This window comes from Ursus americanus, chromosome 19, assembly GCF_024610735.1.
Source record: "Ursus americanus isolate L20-20 chromosome 19, mUrsAme1.1.p, whole genome shotgun sequence".
In the NCBI taxonomy this organism is placed as follows: domain Eukaryota; kingdom Metazoa; phylum Chordata; class Mammalia; order Carnivora; family Ursidae; genus Ursus; species Ursus americanus.
Genome location: NC_142145.1, coordinates 43677959 through 43701134, shown reverse-complemented (window position 1 = coordinate 43701134; position 23176 = coordinate 43677959). Strand labels below are relative to the sequence as shown.

Sequence of the window (23176 nt, the reverse complement as noted above, 5' to 3'; positions counted from 1 at the left end):
TTCTCCAATTTGTCCAGAAGCAGCTAAATGAGGTCTACAAGTAATTGAAAATCAAGTTGACCCTACAATTAATTATAATAACATTGTACAATTTGGTTCTCTATAAAATAAGCTAATATAAAGCTATTTGTTCCCTTCCATAGGTAACTTTCTATCTGTAATATTTAGTTTCCTTCATTTGGTGTTTTAAAGGAAAGAGAAACATATGAGAAGGGAAGAACATTTTCTATCCAAATTAGTGCACGGCAATATTTATCCCTTCATTTCTCCCCATCTAACAAAGCAAATTATAGGATTCTGATACTTTTGGAACAAAACAGAATGAAGGAATAATTTGTTCCCAACTGACTGTGTACGTTCCTTACGCTGCCGTAACAAACGAGCACAAACTCCAGAGGCTTGAAACAAACGCAGTTCTCGCTCTCACACAGCTCTGGAGGCTGTCCAATGGGAATGAGTATCACTAGGCCAGAATCGAGGCACTGGCAGGTCTGAGCTCCCTCCAGAGGCTCCAGTGCAAGTCCATACTTGCTTCTTGCAACTTCTGGGGGCTTCCAGCTCTCCTTAGCTCGTGGCTGCACCACTGAAGTCTCTGTCTCCAGGGCCACAGTGCCTCTTCCTCTCCTGGATGAAATCCCCCTCTGCCTCCCTCTCATAAGGACACCCGTGATTACATCTAGCAACATCCAGGAAAATCTCCCTTCTCAAAATCCTTAATCTAATCACATCAAGACCTTTCTCCATTTAAGGTAACATTTAGAGGGTCCAGAGATTAGGGCTCGATCTCTCTGGAGGCCATTATTCAGCCTACGATGTTGCCTATTGTAGAAACGAGGAAACCAAGACCAAGAGAAGACATGTTGCCCCCAAAATGACTCAACTAGTTAGAAGTAAAGTCAACACAGGAACATAAATTTCTTGATCCCCAGTTGAGTACAGCCCCCTTCATGACAATGGCTCTGTGATTTTTATCTATATTTGTAAAATTACAAACCACACGTGCGCACATGTATTTGTTTTTCAAAATTGGCATCATAATGTATATATTTTTTGGCATAAACTTCTTTCCATGCAAATTATTCTTCTTTCACTTCATTTTTAATCACTATGCACTATTTTGTTGCACTAGGTCAGCAAAATACCTATATTACTATTCTCAAATTCTGGGAAATTTAGATCATTTCAAGTTTGTTTACTTGTTTTGCCAATGAACATCTCTGTACCGCAATGAATATACTTGTGTATCTTTGCACGTATTTGCATCTTGTATTTCTGATTGATTTTTAATGATAAAATCTTAAAAACACAATTGTAAGGGTGCCTGGGTGGCGCAGTCAGTTACCTGTCTTACTTCGGCTCAGGTCATGATCCCCGGGGGTCCTGGGATCAAGTCCCACATTGGGCTCCACACTCAGCGGAGAGTCAGCTGCTCCCTCTCCCTTTGCCCCTTCCCCCACTCCAGCACACTCTCACTTTCTCTCTCTCTAATAAAGATAAAATTTTTTAAAAAAGAAAACACAACTGTACATGACAGAGTATGCATATTTTTGAGGTCATGAAACAAACTGTTCTCCAGAAAGAACAAATTCCAGAAATATTTATGAATGCCCTCTGTCCAATGCTCTTATCAACAATAGGAATGGGCATTCTTCTTCAATTTTATCTGGAAAATTAAAAATGATATCCTACTGCTGTTTTGAGACTGACTACAGTTTATCCATTTGTGTTTATTACTTGATGTATTGCCTACTCTATCTCCCCCTCTTTTTCTTTTTCTTTTTTTTTTTTTTTTTACCTACTTTTCCAGTAGGATTTATCTTTTTGATATTGATTTTCTGACCCTGAGCACAAGGTTCAGGACTTTCCACTTCAGCTTCACACAAAACCGCTCAAATTTTTCCTGTTTCTTGATTGGGCTTCCATAAAATGTTCCATTTTTTTCTAAAGAGTTCCTCTCAGAAACAAAACCCTGATCAAAAGCAGTCCACTTCTTTACAAAAGCCATTCAATGGCTTTCACTTTCCCATCACCCTCATTGTCTTAATCTGGAGTAGGAACTCTGTAAGTGTTGGCTGAATTAAGTCACTTGCCCAAGACACAACTTTGGTGAATGCTAAGCTTGGATTGGAACCTAGGTCTCCAGATTCCCAGTCCAGTGTTATTAATGCCACTGTCACACTGCTTACAGTTCCTATGGCCCTAAGTTTTATAAATACTTGCTGAATAATCGTGCTAATCTCCTGCTCCATAGAAAAATAGATGCATACTTCAAAAAAAATATTTTCAGTCCCATCATCATGGTTGGTCGTGGTTGGTGACCTTGGCTTTTCTCAAGACTTAGCCTTGAACTGAGATGGGATAGAGGGTGGCTATGGCAATACCCGAGAGGATCCCACTCCCAAAAGTCGTTTTATAGAGAATCCTGTTTATCATGTACTCTTGTTCTTTCAGTACAAAATTTTGCAGCACCAGAAGTCCCTTTTTCTAACACAAATGCTCTTGGATAGGCCAGTTCCTTTGGTCCTTAAAAACCTTCCAAATGAATCAGAAGAGTGCTTCAGATGACTGTGCCTAGTCTTCATCCAGAGCTCTTATTAAAAAGCTCCTTCTGATGGTTCATTCCCCCTTCTGTTTACCCCCTCTTCATTCTTCCCTTCCTTCTCCTACCAATCTCCCTGCTATTTCTTATGTTTTGTAACTGAGTGAAACCATATGATAATTCCTTCTCTGCTTGACTTATTTCACTTAGCATGATCTCCTCCAGTCCCATCCATGTTGCTGCAAATGTTGTGAAATCGTTCTTTCTGATGGCTGAGTAATATTCCATTGTATATATGGACCACATCTTCTTAATCCAGTCATCTGTTGAAGGGCATCTCGGCTCCTTCCACGATTTAGCTATTGTGGACAATGCTGCTATGAACATTGGGGTGCATATGGCCCTTCTCTTCACTACGTCTGTATCTTTGGGGTAAATACCCAGTAGTGCAATTGCTGGATCATAGGGTAGCTCAATTTTTAACTTTTTAAGGGACCTCCACACTATTTTCCAAAGTGGCTGTACCAACTTGCATTCCCACCAACAGTGTAAGAGGGATCCCCTTTCTCCACATCCTCTCCAACATTTGTTGTTTCTTGCCAATTTTTGCCATTCTAACTGGCATAAGGTGGTATCTCAAGGTGGTTTTGATTTGAATTTCCCTGATGGCTAATGATTTTGAACATTTTTTCATGTGTCTGTTAGCCATTTGTATGTCTTTACTGGAAAAGTGTCTATTCATATCTTCTGCCCATTTTTTGATTTGATTATTTGTTTCACGTGTATTGAGTTTGAGAAGTTCTTTGTAGATCTTGGATACTAGTCTTTTATCTGTAGTGTCATTTGCAAATATCTTCTCCCATTCTGTGGGCTGCCTCTTAGTTTTTTTGACTGTTTGCTTGGCTGTGCAGAAACTTCTTATCTTGATGAAGTCCCACAAGTTCATTTTTTCTTTTGTTTCTCTTGCCTTTGGAGATGTGTCATGAAAAAAGTTGCTGTGGCCGATGTCAAAGAGGTTGAAGCCTATGTTCTCCTCTAGGATTTTGATGGATTCCTGTCTCACATCGAGGTCTTTCATCCATTTGGAGTTTATCTTTGTGTATGGTGTGAGAGAGTGGTCAAGTTTCATTCTTTTGCATATAGCTGTCCAATTTTCCCAGCACCATTTATTGAAGAGACTGTCTCTTTTCCACTGGATGTTTTTTCCTGCTTTGTCAAAGATTAGTTGCCCAAAGAGCTGAGTATGGACTCTGGGAAACAAACTGAGGGCTTCAGAGGGGAGGGGGGTGGGGACTGGGATAGGACAGTGATGGGTATTAAGGAGGGCACGTATTGCATGGTGCACTGGGTGTTATACGCAAATAATGAATCATGGACCACTACATCAAAAACTAAGGATATACTGTATGGTGACTAACATAACATAATAAAAAATTATTATTAAAAAAAAAAAAGCTCCTTCTGATTCAGCTGCTCTACAGTGAAGGCTGGGTTTCTGCATTTCAAACTGGCTCCCAGGTACCGTGGTGCTACTAAGCTGAGTGGTCTATCTGAAATGAGCAAACCAGTCTCCAGAGAAGATCCAGAAGGAAAAGAACAGAGGCAGTGGTGGCAGTGAGGTTTCTGCATGAGCTCCAGACTCAGAAAGGCCAGCCCTTGGGGAGTTCGTACGGTAGGAGGTTCTAAAAACATTCTAGGAAGGGCCTGAATGTGCTCAGGAGGGGCAAAAAAGTCAGGGCACTGAAACCTCTGTTCTGCTGGAAGCTGTCTCATTGGGGAAAAAAATTATCATAATCTAAAGTTGGGTTCATCAAAGGGAATGGATGAGTCTTACGATGAGCAATCTATACGCCTACCACCCACCTGGACATCGATGAGAGCCAAGCGTCCTGGACTGTTTAATAAGACCCACTTAGCGGGCTCCCTTGACTTTGAGGTTAACACCTCACAGGGGTGACTAAGCGCTGAGCACGCCCAGAAGTCGCTCCCAGGCCCGCGGGGGCAGCGGTTTCATCTGACTGGAGGTGATCTTCGTAAAGGCTGGGGGGCAGGCGCGCCTGCTACGCTGGGTTTCAGTGAGACCTTCACAAAGCTCCGTAAGCACTTTGCCTCAGAGCAGGCAATATTCAGCCTTCCTCCCTCTGTGGCGTTATGCAGGGGCTTGGAGCTTCATCAGCCCCAGCTTAATTTTTACCAGATCCCTGATGAGCATATACAGAAGCAATGTTTTTAATTGGCTATTTTTTTATATTTTGTACTTTTCCTTCTTCCTTTTTTTTTTTTTTTTTAATTTACACAAATACACTGCACCAGGGAGATGAGTCATTGGTGAAGTTTGAAATGTTGTTGGTTGGGACATTGCTAAGGCATTATGGTAATAATGCTTTTCTCTTAAAAAAAAATAAATAAATAAAAATCAATGAACATTGTTTAAAAGAACATTCTTCTCTTTTTAAACCTCTCCGATTTAGAAATATATATAGAGAGAGATTTATTAATGATGGGGAATATCTCTACATAACAAAATAAAGAAAAACTAGCTCTAAAATATTTTCCTCAACTACTGCATATGTAAAATTATGTCATTCATTAATTTGCCAAATAAAGTGTACATTTAATTTCCAGAAATGACAGTCACGTATTCTGTGCCCATCTTGAAAACATCTTTTACTGAAAAAATTTTGGATTATTTTCATTATTATTTGTCAGTCACAAGCTTGAGACAAACCCAAGCTAACCTCGTCTTTAACTTTCCTAGTTTGTTGACACCAGTTTGCATTTCTAGAACCTGCTTTGAAGACATAGGACCCAGTAATGGAGGTGCTTCAATTAATTAGTCAGCACTCGGCCCTCCTGTTCCCAGAAAAACAAAATTTCTTGCTGGCGATCAGGGCTTTCTACAGGGTTTTTTTTTTTCTAGCTCTGATCTACACTTCCCATGTTGAGAAGTTTTCCTACTCCTTTTCTACCACTGAAAAGTTAATGTTATTTTAAAATGTCCCCTGTCACAGCCCAGATTCTCCCGAGGAGCATATTCCTTTCCATAGAATGGGCATTTTTGCAACTTAATATCTTACGTTTGATTACCATTGGTGCATATTTAAGTGCTGTCTTGCTCATCTTGTTTATTACATATATGTATTAAAAACTAATAAAAGCAAAATAATACAAAAAATGAGCATTTCATTTTGGCATCCTCTCTGCTACAAAACCCTGCAGATGTTTGGCTGCCTGTGATATATTTTGGAGGATGGAATTTGCAACTGGTATAATTAAGCAATACCATTAAGTCACCCGAGAGTAAATTAGAAGCTAAACTGGTGCTGTGTGCTCAGAAACCTAAGATTATGGGCTGAGATCTCTATTCAACGGATGAAGTCAGCTCTCTTCAACCTGATTCTGAAATAAAAGGTGTTATTTCTATTCCCCACCCCCAAAATACATAAGTGTATTAAACATGTCCCTAATATCGATTTGGCATGCCAGTTCTAATCTTAAATTGTAGGGGGAAAATGTTTTAGTAAATAGAGCTATTTCTATTTTGCTACTACTGTTTCAGTTGTAATGGGCAAGAGAAATGTGTAGGTCTGGATTATTTCCAGGGATTTGGCTGAGATCCACAGACTCAGTAGTGGTTTAAAAAAAAAAAGAAAGAAAAGAAAGAAAGAAATCAAGAAAAAAGGAAAGAAAGGAGTCCTAGTACATCCTGTTGCAATTAGAAATGATAAAGGTAATGTCACTTCTTGGGTTTTCCCTGCATAATACCATCTGGAGAGAGACGATCAAATCCCAACAACCAAAAATACAAATTGTCAGTAATGTGACTAGGACATTGATAATAACAGTGGTCACCAAAGGCAGCTTATGCAACCTAAAATCCAATATATTTAGAATATTAACAATTACAAACATGTTAACTAATTACCTACAAAAATTAAACATATAATCTCAAACACACTACCATACTAAAAGTCCTCTTCGACAACAAGTTGTCCAAACTATGGCATAATGGTCTGGGCCCTTGCTATTAGCTCCTCCAAGTGTGGCGTTTAGAAGTAGCCATTGGCTCCTCGACATATGGTCTTTGAAACAGCAGTGTGAGCACAGTCTGGGAGTTTGTTGGAAATGCAGAATCTTAGGCCCACCCAAGGCCTACTGTCTCAGAATCTCCGTTTTACCAAGATGCCCAGCTGATTCATTCACATATTTAAGTTTGAGAACCACTAATCCAAGATCCTTGGCTTCCTGTTGTCAGCCCCCGTCCCCCGCCCCGGGCAGCCCAATTCATGAAGCCTCTTAGTCCCAGGACAATTTGTATCCTTTCTCTATCTCCCCACTTGTCCATCACTGCCTTGGCTTTCACAGTTTGGCTGATCTCCCAAAGAACACATTCTGTTTTGGCAGCTTCCAAGAATTCTTCACAGATACCGCTGGTCTAGAGGATTGAATCCCCTCTCTTCTTTCCAGAAGAGCTGCTTTCACTGAGCTCCTCACGGAAACTATACATTTTCAAATTTAGTCCTTAGACTGATCTTTCTCCACCTGAATTGCTGTTAGGATGGATCCCTCTTGTCCCCATCCCTGACATAGGTCTCCCCGAGCTCACAACATGCTACAACTTGGCAGCCTCAGTTGCTGAAGTGTTCTGTTCTCCATTTTTCTTCTCGATATTACTCTGCTTTTCTTCTTCATTTGTCTGGAGTGAACTGGATTTTCATCTGATAGTCTTTATATGAAAAACAAACTCTTTTAAAGTGACATTTGTTCCTTATATATCTGGCCCATCGGGAGTGTGTCCTCCAGAACGATTTCACAGGCCTTCCTCCATGGCCTTCTCAGGCTCTCGCTTTTTCACCCTAACCCATCGATAGGACAGAACACTGTTTCCCATTCTCTATGATTTTGGTGGAAGACCGCAAAGGATATCAATACATGAGGCCATGTATTGCCCTCATCACTACCCTCTAATGATCTTTAAGAAAAAGGAAAAAACACAAACACAAACCTAGTTACATGAGGTCCATGGCATCAAATTTATTCAGATACAAAAAGATTTAATTATAGCAAAGTTCAGTCAATCACTATGGTAACTCGTATATCAACCAAAGGCCGAGGCCTGCTTTGTGCTCAAGGCAACCACTGTAGATTCTTCTCCTCCCCCAAATATACTCGCTTGTCAGCTGCCTCCATGATTATGTTCAATCTGAGACGTGCTACATAGGGTTTGCTTTTATTTCTACTTGGCAATTTCAGTATTGCTATGACTTCCATGATCTCGAGATCATGAATCACTTGAACAAATAATGAGCCAATAAGCTCCAATCCGAGGGAAATTTCTGCAAAGCTGTCTTTTAACTCTATTTTCACACAGAGTGAAGTGTTTCTTGTCATAGAATAATAATCTGAGAAATAAATTCTGGCTAGATCCACTACTTGGTTTCAAATAGCATATTATTTTAGTATGTTAGAATAAACATTCCTTTATTCAATCCATATCTTTTCAGCGCCTACTATATGCAAGGAACAAAAGAACAAAGAAACAACTCTTACAGCTAAATGATCTTTTTCTTATTTCTTCTCCAATCTAACACAAGGGCTCCCGGCTAATTGAAAGGTCTCCATGGCTCTCCCTATTCCTAAACTCTTCCATCAGCCCTGGGAACACCATCAATTCAGAAGAGGCCTTGAACACTTTTCAGCTCCCCATGGAGGCACTCTCCCAAGCATCTAGAAGAGGGAGCAATTGATGGCAAATCAAACATAATTTTAGTTAATATGTTTCTTAGTCATCTCAGTTTAATTTTTGTCCTCCCCCCACATGGACCATTTTTCACACGACTTCCAATGGTAACAATTTCCCAGCCCTCTTGAAACTCTATGTGCTTAGCACTGTGGGACCTAATCAGGTTTTCTGAACAGCTCCACGCTGTGTTCTCAGCACTCTGGGACAGTGGAAGACAACTCTAAAATAAACTAGGGGGAAATCGGTTTTTCCTTCCCGATTCCCAAGCAGGTAGTTGGTTCTCAACACGTTGGATTCTGAGACAGCAGCCAGTCATAAAATCTTCCGATCCTGTTGAGAATCACGGCCCCGCCATGCATCCCAAGGCACTGAAAGACTTCAGGTATTAGCCGAGGACGCACGCCAGACCGGGGGCTGAACACTGAATGTGTAGGTCACTGGCTGAGGAGAGAGATGCACGCGAGCAAATAAAATCTCATTGTGAGGAAAGCTCTCCCGGTTTTGGCCACCTGCTCCAATTTGGACTGTTTTCTGGTTGCAACATCCTTTAACTTGAAAGAACTCTTGATTCTATCTTCCTAAAATATTCCCTGGTAAATTCCTCTCTTTTGCAGATGGTAAGTTGTTTTTTTTTTTTTTTTCGTTTCCAGAGCCTTTCTTTCTAAATTTCCCTGGAACTTCACACAACCTCTTTTAGGAGATACCATAAGAAAAAAAAAAATGCCAACAGAATTATAAAGTTTAGACAAATGCTGTCCGATTCTCAAACTGCAAACAACAAGATTCAGCTAGCGCTACCTAGAAAAGCAAACCCTATTAATAATCATAGGATGCTTCAGATACATTCCCTACTTTCTACTTTGTAAATGAGTCTGCTGTTTTCATCAGTCACCCCTCAGGGTTGGCGAGAAGAGCACTGGCGCCCCAGGTAATATTTTTTTGGCAACCCCTCCCCAAAACAACAAAGCCAGTCCCCCACTGCTCGCTCTTCTCCATTCCTCAGGTCGTCCCCATCTCTCTAATTGGTATTCATCCAACGCGGAACAGTAGCTATCAGTACCTGATGATTAACAGCCTTGTGAGACCTCGTGCTAGCAGCAAGAGTTGGCTCTTGCATCCACCATTTAAAAGGGACGCTTGAATGTGAGATTCTTGTTTCAAAGAGGTACAGATGGATGGCATTGTGTTTCCACTATCTGAACTGGTCATGGAAGCAAGAAATGTGCACTGGAGGATGGCCTCTGACATCCCTCTCCAACACTGTGATTCCTCCCAACGTTGCAATATACAAGGGAGCTTTTCGAGCTTGATCTTGATTCCGCGTTGCCCAGACATAAATAAATCACTTGACTGTTTAGTGGTGAGATACCCCTTTGTCTTCCAAAGGGCCTTATGATCTTCATTCACTTTTCCCCACACGGATCTTTGTGCAGTCCCGCCCCTCCGACCCCCAGCAACCACAAACGAATTCAGGACTCCTGACTCCCTCCATTGCACCAACTTCACGGAGTCACGGGAAACTGGATGTCCGTCTGTATTTACAGACTTACTAGGGAGTAACCCAGAGTTACACGCAGAACTCAACTTCTATTCTGAACGATCCTAAAGATCCCTAGTTACAAAGAATTTCGCATGTCAAGATTATGATCCCACCATATGGGGCTCTTTGCTCTGCACTGGGGCTGACCATGGGATTTCAGAAACATGTTTTGGGTCTCTTGGAACTACCAAGTCTGTTTGGACTGCACCAGATTTTATAAGCCATGGAGCAAATGTAAATACTTTTGGATGCTGGTACACATTTTATAAATAATTCTGGCAGCGTTTTAATTCTCTAGGACTTCGGGGGTTTGTTATATTCCATTTTTCATTATTTGTTCATTTCCATGTGGCCTTATTTCTGCAAACACGATTTCTTGAAAAATGGAATTAGGTCCAGATTTAGCAAATACAAAAGGATGATTTGTAACATTTCTCTCATAAACTGGATCGAAGCAAAGGCAAAATGAACTCATCTATACTTAGTGAAACATAATTGTCAATTTACACATAAAAGTTAGGGGGAAATTGTATTTTAAATTTCGCCAGTCTCTACAGTTGCTATTCTAACCGCTCAGGGTGACCAGGCCTTTCTCTTTTGGTCAGTTTCATGCCCGAAATCCCAAAGGACCCGTATTCTTGACTAGGGGAAGCAATGACCAAGCGGCCCCAGTGAGCAGTTCCTCTCAATAGAAGTATTTCTTTTTCGAGTGCTTCATACTCACCTGTCCCGCGTTGGTGCTCAAGGAGAAAAGAAATGGCTAACGTTAAGGGAAAAGTCCTGAGCTGTTCATACAAGGATGTTCCCCCTGCCTGAAGTAGTCTTCAAGCAGGCGTCACCACGGTCCCACTCCCTCACCTCTTTCAGCTCACTCAGCTGCCACCTGCCTAGGGAGGAGTTCCCTGACTGCCTATTTAAGATGGCAACGCCTGCACCCCCAGGGCTCCACCCTCCCTCTCTGCTTGCTTATTCTCCAGAGCCACTGTGTGCAGGCACACACAGACACACAGCCTGCCAGGACGCAGGTGCCATGAGGAAAGAGATTTCATTTTTGTCTTTTTTGTTGACTCCTGTGTCCCTAGTTCCTAGAATAGTGCATAGCACAAGAGAGACACTCCGTAAATATTTGCTGAATCACCAAATAAATACAAATCCATAAACAATGTTCATATAAACATACTCTCTGCCACATTATCAGTGTACAGTCCACACTCCCATAGTCACGCCTGCCCTCGACTCTGCCTTATTGGGATAGAGCCTAGGCTCTACTCCCTTTAACCTGCTTTCATCTCTAGAAAGGTTGGAAGTGGGAGAAAAGGCATTTCCTGAACTCTACACTTTACTGCAAGTAACTAGTCAAGCTTCTAAATGATGAGTCCATGCCTTTGTGTTCCTAACCGGCTCACTCTTCAACTCCTGCCCTCTCAATTCTGACCCCGCTCGGCCACACAAGAGCGCTGAAATTCTTCTCACTCAATCACTAAATCCAAGAGGACAAGTTCTCATGTCTTCCCCTCTCTCCTTCCCCTTCCTTCCTCCCTTCCTTCCTCCCTTCCTTCCTTCCTCCTCCCTCCCTCCGGCCCTTCTTTCCGTCTGTTCTGTTCCGTCTCTTCCCTCCCTGCCAACATGCCACATTTGCTGGGACTAACTGCTCCTTTGAGAGTTGCCTTCTTAGCTGTCTCTAGTCTCTGGCTGCTCTTCAGCTAGCTGCCAGGGCTTATCCGTGAGACGCTGGGGTATTCGGGGCTCAACCTACCATTTACAACTGGTAATTCCCCAATACCTGTCTCCAGCTCAGGTCTTGCCTCCAAATTTCACACTGTGATTTCTACTCCTTCACTTATCTCCACTCAATGTTTCACAGCCCCTCAAACTCCACACGCCCGGAACTGACCTGCTCATTTCCATGCTCTCTCTCACCCAAAGGCATCATCAGTGGCCCAGTCAACTGAATTAAAAACCTTGGAGCTTCCTCTTACTCTCAAAATACTTTCATGTGACAGTGGTCAGCAAACCTGAGTAGGAAGCAGAAGCTTTGGGGCGAAGCAAACCTGGGCTCAAATCTGGACTCTGTGTGACCTTGGGGAAATGACTTAAACTTTCTGAGCCTTAACTTTCTTAAATGTAAAATGGAGACATTTGTCATCTAATAACAATGCTTATCTTTAAGAATTATCATAAGAGCTCACTTAATCATTCTACAAAAAGAAATGTATCAGGTTCAATGCTAGGCACTACAGTTCAAGAGTGAACAAACTGGGGTGCCTGGGTGGCTCAGTCGTTAAGCATCTGCCTTCGGTTCAGGTCATGAACCCAGGGTCCTGGAATCGAGCCCTGCATCCGGCTCCCTGCTCATCAGGAAACCTGATTCTCCCTCTCCCACTCTGTGTCCCTCTCTCGCTGTGTCTCTGTCAAATAAATAAAAATCTTAAAAAAAAAAAAAAGAGTGAACAAATTAAGTTGCCTACTCTCAGGACCACATGCTGTAGTAGATTATGAGTTAAGTATGTAAAACAGCTTATCCTGAATCTAACATTGTCCGGAACACAGTAGGTGCTCAATAATTGGAAGCTATTTTCATTATTATCCCAGTCACTAAGATCTGTTAAATTTACACTATCGATATCTATCAATCAAATCCATGTCCTTATTATGCCTGCCTGACTTATTTGTTGGAATTTCTCTCCTTCTGCCATAGACTGAATGTCTGTTCCCTCCCCACCCCTTCCCAGCCCAGAATTCCTATGTTGGAACAACGAGGGTGGAGCCCTGGGGAATGGCAACAGCGCCCTTATAAAAGAGACCCCAGAGAGCTCCCCCAACCCTTCCACCATATAAGGACATGGCAAGAAGACAGCCATCTATGAACCAGGAAGCAGGCCCTCACCAGATATAAAATCTTCTGGCACCTTGATTTTGGACCTCCCCATCCCCAGAGCTATGAGAAATTAATTTCTGTTGTTTATAAGATATCTAATCTATGATACTCCATTATAGGAGCCTGAACTGAGATATCTTCTAAAAGGTTTCCCTAGTACCATTCATTCAGCATTCACTCAACAAATATTTAAGCTCCTACTTTTGCTAACCAGCTAAGCAGTATTCTAGAATCTGACAATGTAACAGTAAAAAAAAAGAAAAAAAAATAGACCCACCTGCCTCAACAAATCCCTCCCTCCTGGAAGTTACATGCTAGTGGGTCTTACCTCACTTTGGGTCTTTCTCCATTACAGTGTCAGAAGGCTATTCCCAGCTCTACCCTCATTCTTCAGGCTGGAGCTGAAGTGCCAATCCTCAGGAGAGCTTTTCCCCACCGTACAGACTGGGTTGGGTGCCCAGGTCAGATGTCTTCACAGTGTCCTGCCTCTCCTCATTATGGTCCTCATCACTCTTGAAATTGCTTAAGGATGAAATTCAAACTCTTCACCGAGATAAAATAGATGGCTTTTACTGCTGGTGGATCCAGCCCATGCCCTCACTCTTCCCATGTCCACCACTCCTCACAATAGCAGCTTTCCAGAAATTCCCCCAGTGCATGGCATGCTCTCAGTTCTCTGGGCCTTTGCTCAGAACAGGAGCTAGCATTGCTTGAGGCCTACTATAGGTCAAACACGGTACCAGGCACTTACAGTATACTATCTCATTTAGTCCTCAAAACAACCTATCTAGTCAGAACTTTTAAAAAAAAAAAAAACAAGATTTTATTTATTTGAGAGAGAGAGAGAGCACAAGCAGGTGGAGGGGCAGAGAGAGAGGGAGAAACAGACTCACTGCTGAGCAGGGAGCCCGACGTGGGGCTCGATCCCAGGGCCCTGGGATCATGACCTGAGCTGAAGGCAGACGCCCAACTGACTGAGGCACCCAGGCACCCAGAACTTTTGTTTTTATGCCATAGGACAGAAACCCTGGCAGAAAGCAGCTTATGCCTAAAGGAGATTTGACTCCTAACAGAAAAGCGCAGGGGTAAAGGTGGTGTCCGGATTGGTCTCACCAGGGTAATACCAAGAACCTTGAGACCCACTTGTCCTTTTCCTACTGCCTAGCTCTTTTCCTCATATTTGCATTTCTGTGGGATTCAGGTGGCTGCAGAAGTTCTAGCCCTACATAATTTAGATTCAAGCCTTCCCAGAAAAAAGAGAGAACTCAAACAAAAGTCTCAAAATTGAATCTTACTGGCTCTCATGGGCCTCACGGATGAACCATTGCCATTGGGAAGATGCGAGGCACTGAGTGGCCCAGGCCCAAGATGTATGCCTCCCCTGGAAGCCAGAGTGAGCTCTGCCTCACGGGACTCAACCAAAGGTGAGAGACAGGTGGTTTCTCCAAGTAAAATGAGCATAAATTAATAACAAGAGAGAGGAAGGAATAACTAACAAAAATAACTGATGTCCAATATGTAATCTGATCATAAATAATACCCTCCCCCCTTTACAGTTCTGTCAACTACTGCTCACAGAGGTTAAGCCACCTGGCAAGGATCACAGAAGCCAGCTCTCTCCGGTATGACCCGTGCTTCTTAACACCTGTCTGCTCCCTTTGCCTAGAAGGGTCTTAACCTATTTCCTCAGCTGTCTGGCTCTAAAAGGTGCTTTGAAACTCAGTTCAAGTGTGCTTCTCTTTTGGAAGCCTTCTCTCCTGCCCATGCTGATAAACTTATACCCCACTGGGCAATCTCCCTACTGCCATAACTACTTCTCTCTTCCTCCAGAAGCCTTGACTGCTCATTTGTCTTCAATAGAAAAATGTTGGGGCGCCTGGGTGGTTCAGTCAGTTAAGCATCCAGCTCTTGATCTCAGCTCAAGTCTTGATCTCAGGGTCTTGATCTCAGGGTCTTGATCTCAGGGTCATGAGTTCAGGCCCTGCGTTGGGCTCCATGCTGGGTGTGGAGCCTACTTTAAAAACAAAACAAAACAAAAAACGTAACTTATTCATCTGTAGACCCTAGTGCGTGGAACAGTGCTCAATAAGTTGAATAAATTGAGCTACCATGGCGTTTTGATGTCACAAAACCACATGAGACAGGTTATCTGCTCCATTCTACACATGCAAAAACCTGAGGCTCAGAGAAGTGATGTGTATCTCCCCTGTTCCTACTGTCTTGAGTGAGCCAGAGTGGGAACTGTTCACCATGGCTGGTGCTAGGGCTAGATAACTTGGTTAAAAGAGGCTAAGAGTCAAGTGAATTTGAATCCAGGCTTTAAAGAATGCCGGGAGTTAAGAGAGGAACAAGACAGAAAAATAGGATGCTTGGCAGCACATGGACATAAACCAAGCAAGGAGGAGTCTAGATAATTCCCACAAAAGAGTGTTCGCATATCCAAGATTTACATTTACTGGCTGTTGGGTGGAACTGGTCTGAAAATGTTGAGGTTAGGACTCCAAGCTGAGGTCCTCTTCCACTAAGTCAAATGCTGTTAACATTGGTTTTTATAGTATAAAGCTCTTAGGCTCCTTGATCCATTTTGTGGGTTGTAGATGTCATTCCCATCTAACATTTAATAACTTCCCTTGCGTAGCTCAAATTTGGAAGGTGATTAGGAATCAGGAATGTCTACTGGAATAATTTACCTCCACTTTTATGTTAGTAGGAAAAGGGCAAGGCAAGAAGAAAAGAATTAGGAGGTCTATGGCTTCAAATACCATGGCTAACAGAGGCACCTTGTGTCAGGGCCGTCCACGGCTGCCTAGTCTTGCCAGGGACAGAGGATTCTCGTTCCGAAAGAGCAGCTGAAGACCTAGCTGCTCAGGTCAGGTGCAATGTGCTTTCCAAGAAGGCACTGATGCAATGGGCAAGAAAACTGCCTTCCAGGAAGGGGAAGCTCTGGAGAGAAATTGACCCTGTGTCTCCTGAGAGAAGGTAAAAATGATTCATGAGAGGGGAAACATGAGTAAACATGACACAATGACAACATTCGAGCCTACTAATAATGTGACTTAGAGGACTTTTTTATGATTCTTGTTTTGGAGAACTATTTTAAAATCCTTCACTGGCCAAGGCAGACCTGGTACTGTTAGCTGGACCGATTAATTCTACATCTGTTCTAACACAAACAGCCAACAGGCATATTATTTCCCCATTCCTAAAGGTTGGTGAATAGCAGTGGAATTAATCCTTGAGTGCATACGAGAACATGCTCTCCTCCTATTTAGATCCCATCGTGTGTTTTTTTCTTAGAAATGACACACAAGCAGCGCTTCCATTCACAGTCCCCAATTTCTTACTAAGGCAACTGGATCCTTTCAAAAATTGGAACTAAAAGGTTTTGGAGTTTCTATTACATGAATGCTACAAAAACTATGAAATTCATAAAAACTGTGATCCTGGATTTGATTTAGATAAGCTCCTAATAATAACTATAACAAAAGTATTTGTTAATGTTTGGTTTTCCTCATGGGATTTACTTCTGAGAGAAGGTTCTCCATTCAAATCTAACCCAACTGGGGGAAGGGGCTATACAAATCTGTTAAGTATGACATTTCATTAGTTACTGTAGTGTAGAATTGAACACTATTCCAGTAGCAAGCACAGAAAATATCACTGGAATCCTAGGCCTTCAGAGAACATAAAAATGAATTAATAATAGTTCTTGCCCCTGGAAGTTTACAATCTAATGAGAGGATAAGACAGTAGGCTTACATAAGAGAGCTTCAAAGAAAATACAACGTGGATTCAAAAGAAAAGGATGGATTGAGTGAGTGAGAGATATTTGAGGTTCCTGAAACATGTTAGCAGGCATATATCAAGGCAATGAAGAGGAATAGAAAGTTGTAGAGTGGTAGGCATCTCAGAGGACAGGAAAGCGTGGATACTCCCACCCCACTGCCCTTGGATCTGAGCACTGATCTGTAAAAACTGCATGACTTCTCTTTTTCTGAAAAAAACAAATTGATTATTAACACTGCACCACAGATTTTTTAAATTTTGTTCTGTTTTAATCATCACGGCTGTTGATCACCAATCAGTAAGCAAATTCTTGATGTTATCTGGGCATAACAATCAAAAGAATCTGAATAAATCAAGCTAATTTAATGGCTAATGTGAACATGCCAGATTTTCTATTTATGATTCATTTTATTTGCCAGTTGACCCCAAAGTTGCAGTCTTTGACAATGAATAGACAATGTGTAAGGAGACCACAAAATTAGAACTTGCCCCTCAGTCCATGCAACCATGGTGTTATATAAGACCACTGCCTCAACATTAGCAACAGATGATCCAGCAACCATGCCCTTGAGAATTATCTGGAGTGACTATTATTACATCACTCAACGTTCATCGCATTTCCTTTGGAAATGTGCCGAGAAAAAGCAAGCATAATGTAATACGCATGATAATAAGCCAGCAGAACTAACTGTAAGCAAGGAAAGGGGTTTCATGTAGTACAAGACATAGAAGGGCTTTAGACTTGAACTCAGACATGCTCAAGAGATAACCTTCTCTAACTCTCCATATTGCCCTGCCTGTAAAATGGGGCTAATTCAATTCACTTAGATAACTCACGGACACGATGGGAAGATTAATTATTCAGGGTTCAGTGAGTGCCTTCAATATGAAAAGCATGATGTATGTCACAAACAGAGGGCTGTGACTTCAGGGGAGACAATAAACAGCAGGCACAGATGAACTTTTAAAAAAACAAAGGCCCTATTCTCATGTAAATACTCAATAATAAAAGCTATGGAAAGAAAGCCACAGGAAATATAAAATATAAACAGAATATTTTCCATGAGGAGTCAGCAGATTTTATCAAGTTAATAAATTATTACAATAGAGTATATAAAATCAAACTCATGCAGAATCAGACCAGAGAATATAACGTGTGGCTGCTGGGATTATCTGGTGGGAAAGATCTCATTGATTTTTGAAGAGCATTGGATCTGGGAGATTTTTAAATTAGGCAAGTATGATGACCCAGTTTGGGTGGGAAAAGCTTAGAGGTTCCCAAGGAAGAATAAAGCCCAAGAAGATATCTCTGGAGGTAGTTATTTTTAACTTGTCAGACCTGTCTGACATGAAGAGAATTCTGAAAACTGAATGTAAAAAGTAAACATTTTAAGAACTTTGGTATCATTTCTCATTGTTGTGACCCCAGCAAATAATTTAAAAGGACAGGCAAAGTTTATTTACAATTAAATAGGGATTTGAGGAAAATACAATCAAATAGGGATTTGAACTTGCTTTTTTATATTTACCAGTATATGAGGAAAGTTGGGTGAATTTTCTCTTGGACTGTGACTCGACTAAGAAATCCTTATACAAAAGAAAGATCATGAGCATCAAATACAAAACATATTAGAGGTTAAGTGTACCAAACCTAAAATCGGTGGGAACATTATAGGAGCACTCAGAACATTTTTTTTAATTGTATGCCAGTCAGCTATTGCCAAAACAGTGCTGCATAAGAAACTACCATAAAATCTAGTGACATACAACAATAAGCACTCATTCTAATGTTTCTTTGAACCATTTGGTGTGGTTCTGTTTCACATATGACACTGGATCTGTTCCTTGTGTCTCTCATCCTCCTTGAACCCGTCAGCTAGCCAGGGCATGCTCACCTCATGCTTCTAGACTCAACTAAAACTTCCTTCTGTTAGACAATGCAAGGAATACTGACAAGCTCAAAGTCAAGGAACAGGGAGGTAGTCAAGGAGGTACACTCCGTCCATGGCATGAGGATCCAGCAAGGATGTGAATGCAAGGAAGGGTGAAGAGTGAGCCCAAGAATTCCAATCGCATTTTGTTCCAAAATTACATATCAAAAAAACAAAAACAAAAAACCTCTGGAAAAATGGTCCAGAGACAGAGATCAAGATGGACCTAAGATACAGAAACACAAGTCTTTAACAAAACCTTTGTTATAATAATGATGTTTTTCATTTCCTTTCCATCTATGTGTATCTTTTCATAGTATGCAAATACATATAATATTATCCATATGATAAGCCTCATGGCTGACATTAATCTATTCTCTTTTTACTGATAAAATGATCTAAGAAACTTTTCTTTTTAAAGAACTTTAAATGGCTCCATAACATGGAGAGCTTAGCTCCTTTAAAGAGCCCTCCCCACACTGAAAGGTTTTGATTCATTTCTGCATATCACAAGTAAACTCTTCAAAGGCGTTCTACCAAGTGACCATCTCCAACCACAGAGCTGAATTCCGTCTCTATGAATTTGGGGTAGAGTTTCAAACTAATGAAGAGTGAAGGATTTCTATACCATCTTCATCATCTCAATAAAATTTATAACAGAACCACAGGAAAGCTAACTACTAAATACGCTTTTGAACTCAACTGCCCAGAGAATATTTTCCATTTGCAATATCGAATGTCCTGGTGTACTTTTCTCTTTTACCACCACCATTATTAAAAATAACTTCTTAAAAACATAACTTCAACGACAGCGCGCCTGGCGGTCCCGCGGATCTCTCTCTTGTTTCAACAGTGTTTGGACAGAATAGACCCAGGGACGCCCTTTCAACCAGCCTCCAACCACCCTCCAACCTTTTTTTCCAGTCACAACCTTGAGAGCCATCTTCTTGGCCACTCTCTGCCTCCGGGCGGGGCCAGCCAACACACTATGTTGAGCTTAGCGCCTTATTACCGATTAACCATGAGCCCCCAGCTTCGTCAGAATTATTCCACCGAGGTGGAGGCCGCGGGCAACCACGTGGTCAGCGAGCACCTGCGGGCCTCCTACACCTACCTGCCTCTGGGCTTCTACCTCGACCCCGACCACGTGGCTCCGGGCGGCGTGGGCCACTTCCGCGAGTTGGCAGAGAAGCGCGAGGCGCCGAGCGGCTCTTGAAAATGCCAGCCCAGCAGGTCGGCCGCGCCCTCTGCTGAGATGTGTAGAAGCTGTCCCAAGATGAGCGGGTAAAACACTGGACGCCGCGCAAGCCACCGTGGCTCCAGACAAGAACCTGACGCAGGGGCGTCTGCATCTGCACGCCCTGGCTTCTGCCTGCGCACACCCCCAGCTCCTCAACTTCCTGGAGAGCACTTCCGGGGTGAGGGGGTGAAACTCACCGAGGAGATGGGCGACCGCCTGACTCACTTCCGCAGGCTGGCCGTCCCCAGGCCGGGCGGGGTAAGGATCTCTTGGAAAGGCTCACCCTCGAGCGCGTTTAGGAGCCTCTCGAGCCCGGCGGTCTTTGAGGGCCGCTCTGCCATCCCCATGGTGCCTCGGCTTGTGCCTGAGCCTCTCCCTGCTAGCACTAGGCAGCTTTTTAACCACCCTGGAAACAGCTTTTTGCAGCAAAAATAAACAAAAAAGTGTGTGTGTGTGTGTGTGTGTGTGTGTGTGTGTGTGTGTGTGTGTGTATGTACACCTTTACATATATGCAAAACTTTAACCAATCAGATAGAAATATTGATAATGTTCTGTGCTGGTAAAGAATTAAGCAGTATTGGGGCGCCTGGGTGGCTCAGTCAGTTAAGGGTCTGCCTTTGGCTCAAGTCATGATCCCAGAGTCCTGGGATGGAGCCCCTAATCAGCCTCCCTGCTGCACCGGGAGCCTGCTTCTCCCTTTCCCTCTGCTTACCGCTCCCCCTGCTTGTGCGCGCTCTCTCTCTCTGTCAAATTACTAATTAATTAATTTAAAAAATTAAGCAGTATTTACACTGTTTACTGGGGAGTAAATTTAGACAAATTTTTGAAAGGCAATCTGGCCATGTATATCAGATAGTTAATTGATATGTGAGACCATCATACCCTTTGATCCAATAATCCCTCTTCAAGGAATTTACCTAAAGTAATTAAATACCAAAAGTATACATAAGATGTTCATTGTTCTATTATTTATAATAAAGTAGAATCTATTTAGATTCTCATTAATGGAAAATTTGTTCAATACCATGGAATATTAGATAGCTATGAAAAAAAGCAACACTGTGATCATGTAAAACCACCCAAGATACATTACTGACTGGAAAGTACTAGGTTAAAGACCAGAATATTGTGTATAATATATATATATATATTATATTTATATTTATATACAAATGGAAATTCCATATGTGCTTATGTATGTAAGAAAAGCTATATACTAAACTGTTAACAATGATTATCTCTGGGAAGAAAGTGTTTTTGGTAGAATGAGGAGATGGTTACTTTTGGTTTTCTTTCTTACACTCCTACATTATTTCATTTATAAAGAATATGTATTACTTTCATTTTTTTCAACAAAAAATACCTTGTCAACTATTTTCACTTTCTCTGTCCTCAAAAATCCTTTTCAGCTGTTTTCACTTTGTCCTCCATACCACTATACACAATAAAATCCCACCAAAATCCCACATATGCAGAAAACGAAATATTGATTAATATATGTTATTATAAGGCTAATGACAGTTTGGGGGAGCCTGTGGAGCTAGCTACCAGTAGTCCTGGAGCAGGTGCTGGATCCAAAGATGGTTTGGCTGAGGTCTGGTTTGTGTATCAGTTGCAATGTCTACGCTGGTTTACATATCAATAGGGACAACTCTGGCCTCAGAGCTGGCTGAGATTTCAAAGACAGTGCCAACAACCCAGTTATCTCCTTGTTAATTGGTACCCATTTCACAGCCATGGAAGTAAATCCAAGAGACTACTGAGATGTGGCAACGCACTTTTTTGCCTCCCTGCTTCCAAAGATGGGCTTACATGCTACTCTCCTAGCCAGGCCTCGATCCAAGCCACTGTCACCCACTTACCCCCAGGATAAGAAACTTAGCCTGCCCCTATTTGAGAGTGGAGCTGAGTGAGAGCAAGAGCAATGCCAGCCACTCTATCTGATTTTACTTATTGTGGGTGCCTTGTTGCAGGTTTACCATATATACTTTTAAATCACCAGTCTCTACCAGATTGCTTTCATGTACTTTTTTCGTGCTTTCTCTACATCATTCCCTTCCACATTCCCCCAGGGAGATTTTTCCCCCCTCTGGCCCTTCAAGAGGCAGTTCAAATGCAGTCCCATTTATGTGAAGCCATAGAAATTCCTGTTCTCAACTGAGAAAATGCTTCACTCTCTTCTCTGATCTTACCCACTACTTTGTACTTCTGTCGATGCACTGTGAACAGTCTTGCCCTGGAATTTGTTGTGTACATTTCTGCCTTCCCAAAAGGTAGTAAGAGCCTTCAAAAACTCTCTCACCATCATCCTCATGCTTTACTTACTCTCTTCTGCCTGCACTATACTTACCCAGCAAAACGTCAACACTGGGTTAAGCCAACCACCTGCCTTTTGCACCCCTACGTTGAGACTGCTGAAAACTGTAAGTAACAACACGAAGTGCTCTCACTACTCCATGCCTCCAACAGTAACTGGACCCTGAGTACTGCCCAGGGCAGCCCCTCCCCCATCGCTTACACAGAGCAGCTGCTCAAAATCTTCCCACCCTACTCCAGCTGTCTGCACCCACCAGATTCCTCCCCACCCTCAGCAGGTAATTTGGATTACTATTTTAGAGAGAGAGACCTCGCACTAGGAACTGCCTCAATCCCTTCTCCACTTGCATCTCTCCCCCAGGGCTCCGAGGGCTGGTTGCTTAAAATTCATAGCTACTGCCTTCCCTCGAGAACTGCCCTCAGCCAGACAGAACTCACATAGTCTGGAAGATTATGCCCCACTCCCCTGATGAGCAGACCTCAACCAGGAACGATTGGCACAGGAGGAAAAGGCCAGTCTGGGCCTCAAGGGGAGTAACCCCATGGTGCAGTTTGTGGTGCTGCCCCTCCCGCTGGGACCACAACTGATGCTGGTTTCTAGTCAAGATCACACTCTTGCTTAGCTCTCTTCCTCTGTCCTATCACACGTCTCTCATTCCTTCTCCTGAGAGCACCCGCCACCCACACTCACTTGAACGAGAATCTCTGCCCCAGGCTCTGCTCCTAGAGAACCCAAGTAGGACACATCGTGATCCCTATCTCCTTTCCTCCTGGCAGTGTGGGAAAGGTGACTCTTCTGTCCAAGGCCAATGTGCTCTGGTCCCTGCCCTCTGCTTCCTTCTCACAGACTGTCCTTTCATCTGTCCCCTCTCTTTCCTGGAGTTTCCAATTCTCCCCTCTTCATTGCGTCTTTGCCATATGAATATACTCAAGATCATTCTTTCTTACAACTAAACAAAAAACTCCATCAACCCTTTATCTCCCTCTTATATTCTTTCTTTATAGATGACACATATGGAGAAAGCAAGCTATAGCTACTATTGTCACTTTTTTGCCTCCTAGAGTAGTGTAATTCTCTAAGATACAGAGTATCAAAAGAGGAAAAGACATTAGAAGGAAAATGAATTCTGTTTCTGATACGTTTAAGTCTGAGATGCCTGTCATATTAAATTTAAAATGTCTAATAGGCAATTGATATTGAGG

At 42.3% G+C, this 23176-nt stretch overlaps 1 pseudogene; it reads left to right on the top strand.

Annotated features, from left to right (window-relative positions):
- The first annotated feature begins 19438 nt into the window (after positions 1–19438).
- Positions 19439–19956, top strand: LOC123782021 (ferritin light chain pseudogene; annotated as a pseudogene).
- Positions 19957–23176: the final 3220 nt, after the last annotated feature.